Below are 3210 nucleotides of genomic sequence, written 5' to 3'. Positions count from 1 at the left end.
GCCGCTTAGTAGCCTTGCCGGTTTCGGCCGTAACTCATGATCCGGGCCTCCGATTCCGTTTCCGTGTGGTCCCACGGGACCCGCGGTCCGGGGGCATCGGGATGGGGGGGTAGCCGTGCGGCGGTTTGATCGCCGAAAAATGGGTAAGATCGGGGCCGTTTGGCACGTTTAGCCGGTTTCGGCCCCCCGGGGGGCGGTTCATGCCCCGGGGGGGACCACGGGGCGGGATCGGCACACGGCGGGTGAGGTGGTCGGGTTCGGGCGGGTGCGCTCGGCGGCGGGGGCGCCCGGGGGGCTATAGCGCACGGCCTCGGGGGCCGCAAAGAAGGGGTCGTAACTCATGATCGGGGCCCCCGATTCCGTTTCCGTTTCGTCCCACGGGACCAGCGGTCCGGGGGCATCGGGATGGGGGGGTAGCCACGCGGCAGTTTGAACGGCGAAAAATGGGCAAGATCGGGGGCCGCTTAGTAGGCTTTGCCGGTTTCGGCCGTAACTCATGATCCGGGCCTCCGATTCCGTTTCCGTTTGGTCCCACGGGACCAGCGGTCCGGGGGCATCGGGATGGGGGGGTAGCCGCGCGGCGGTTTGATCGCCGAAAAATGGGTAAGATCGGGGCCGTTTGGCACGTTTTGCCGGTTTCGGCCCCCCGGGGGGCGGTTCATGCCCCGGGGGGGACCGCGGGGCGGGATCGGCACACGGCGGGTGAGGTGGTCGGGTTCGGGCGGGTGCGGTCGGCGGCGGGGGCGCCCGGGGGGCTATAGCGCACGGCCTCGGGGGCCGCAAAGAAGGGGTCGTAACTCATGATCGGGGCCCCCGATTACGTTTCCGTTTCGTCCCACGGGACCAGCGGTCCGGGGGCATCGGGATGGGAGGGTAGCCGCGCGGCAGTTTGAACGGCGAAAAATGGGCAAGATCGGGGGCCGCTTAGTAGGCCTTGCCGGTTTCGGCCGTAACTCATGATCCGGGCCTCCGATTCCGTTTCCGTTTGGTCCCACGGGACCAGCGGTCCGGGGGCATCGGGATGGGGGGGTAGCCGCGCGGCGGTTTGATCGCCGAGAAATGGGTAAGATCGGGGCCGTTTGGCACGTTTTGCCGGTTTCGGCCCCCCGGGGGGCGGTTCATGCCCCGGGGGGGACCGCGGGGCGGGATCAGCACACGGCGGGTGAAGTGGTCTGGTTCGGACAGGTGCGGTCTGCAGCGGGGGCGCCCGGGGGGCTATAGCGCACGGCCTCGGGGGCCGCAAAGAAGGGGTCGTCACTCATGATCGGGGCCCCCGATTCCGTTTCCGTTTCGTCCCACGGGACCAGCGGTCCGGGGGCATCGGGATGAGGGGGTAGCCGCGCGGCAGTTTGAACGGCGAAAAATGGGCAAGATCGGGGGCCGCTTAGTAGGCCTTGCCGGTTTCGGCCGTAACTCATGATCCGGGCCTCCGATTCCGTTTCCGTTTGGTCCCACGGGACCAGCGGTCCGGGGGCATCGGGATGGGGGGGTAGCCGTGCGGCGGTTTGATCGCCGAAAAATGGGTAAGATCGGGGCCGTTTGGCACGTTTTGCCGGTTTAGGCCCCCCGGGGGGCGGTTCATGCCCCGGGGGGGACCGCGGGGCGGGATCGGAACACGGCGGAAAAGATGGTCGGGTTCGGGCGGGTGCGGTCGGCGGTGGGGGCGCAAGGGGGGCTATAGCGCACGGCCTCGGGGGCCGCAAAGAAGGGGTCGTAACTCATGATCGGGGCCCCCGATTCTGTTTCCGTTTCGTCCCACGGGACCAGCGGTCCGGGGGCATCGGGATGGGGGGATAGCCGCGCGGCAGTTTGAACGGCGAAAAATGGGCAAGATCGGGGGCCGCTTAGTAGGCTTTGCCGGTCTCGGCCGTAACTCATGATCCTGGCCTCCGATTCCGTTTCCGTTTGGTCCCACGGGAACAGCGGTCCGGGGGCATCGGGATGGGGGGGTAGCCGTGCTGCGGTTGGATCGCCGAAAAATGGGTAAGATCGGGGCCGTTTGGCACGTTTTGCCGGTTTCAGCCCCCCGGGCGGCGGTTCATGCCCCGGGGGGGACCGCGGGGCGGGATCGGCACACGGCGGGTGAGGTGGTCGGGTAAGGGCGGGTGCGGTCGGCGGCGGGGGCGCCCGGGGGGCTATAGCGCACGGCCTCGGGGGCCGCAAAGAAGGGGTCGTAACTCATGATCGGGGCCCCCGATTCCGTTTCCGTTTCGTCCCACGGGACCAGCGGTCCGGGGGCATCGGGATGGGGGGGTAGCCGCGCGGCAGTTTGAACGGCGAAAAATGGGCAAGATCGGGGGCCGCTTAGTCGGCTTTGCCGGTTTCGGCCGTAACTCATGATCCGGGCCTCCGATTCCGTTTCCGTTTGGTCCCACGGGACCAGCGGTCCGGGGGCATCGGGATGGGGGGGTAGCCGTGCGGCGGTTTGATCGCCGAAAAATGGGTAAGATCGGGGCCGTTTGGCACGTTTTGCCGGTTTCGGCCCCCCGGGGGGGACCGCGGGGCGGGATCGGCACACGGCGGGTGAGGTAGTCGGGTTCGGGCGGGTGCGGTCGGCGGCGGGGGCGCCCGGGGGGCTATAGCGCACGGCCTCGGGGGCCGCAAAGAAGGGGTCGTAACTCATGATCGGGGCCCCCGATTCCGTTTCCGTTTCGTCCCACGGGACCAGCGGTCCGGGGGCATCGGGATGGGGGGGTAGCCGCGCGGCAGTTTGAACGGCGAAAAATGGGCAAGATCGGGGGCCGCTTAGTAGGCTTTGCCGGTTTCGGCCGTAACTCATGATCCGGGCCTCCGATTCCGTTTCCGTTTGGTCCCACGGGACCAGCGGTCCGGGGGCATCGGGATGGGGGGGTAGCCGCGCGGCTGTTTGATCGCCGAGAAATGGGTAAGATCGGGGCCGTTTGGCACGTTTTGCCGGTTTCGGCCCCCCGGGGGCCGGTTCATGCCCCGGGGGGGACCGCGGGGCGGGATCGGCACACGGCGGGTGAGGTGGTCGGGTTCGGGTGGGTGCGGTCGGCGGCGGGGGCGCCCGGGGGGCTATAGCGCACGGCCTCGGGGGCCGCAAAGAATGGGTCGTAACTCATGGATCGGGGCCCCCGATTCCGTTTCCGTTTCGTCCCACGGGAACCACGGTCCGGGGGCTATCCGGATGGGGGGGTAGCCCCTCCGCAATTTTGAAGGGCTAAAAATGGGTCAAGATCGGGGGCCGCT

The sequence above is a fragment of the Citrus clementina genome, unplaced genomic scaffold (genome assembly GCF_000493195.1).
Source record: "Citrus clementina cultivar Clemenules unplaced genomic scaffold, Citrus_clementina_v1.0 scaffold_6, whole genome shotgun sequence".
Lineage (NCBI taxonomy): Eukaryota > Viridiplantae > Streptophyta > Magnoliopsida > Sapindales > Rutaceae > Citrus > Citrus x clementina.
This window is presented reverse-complemented; position numbering follows the sequence as displayed.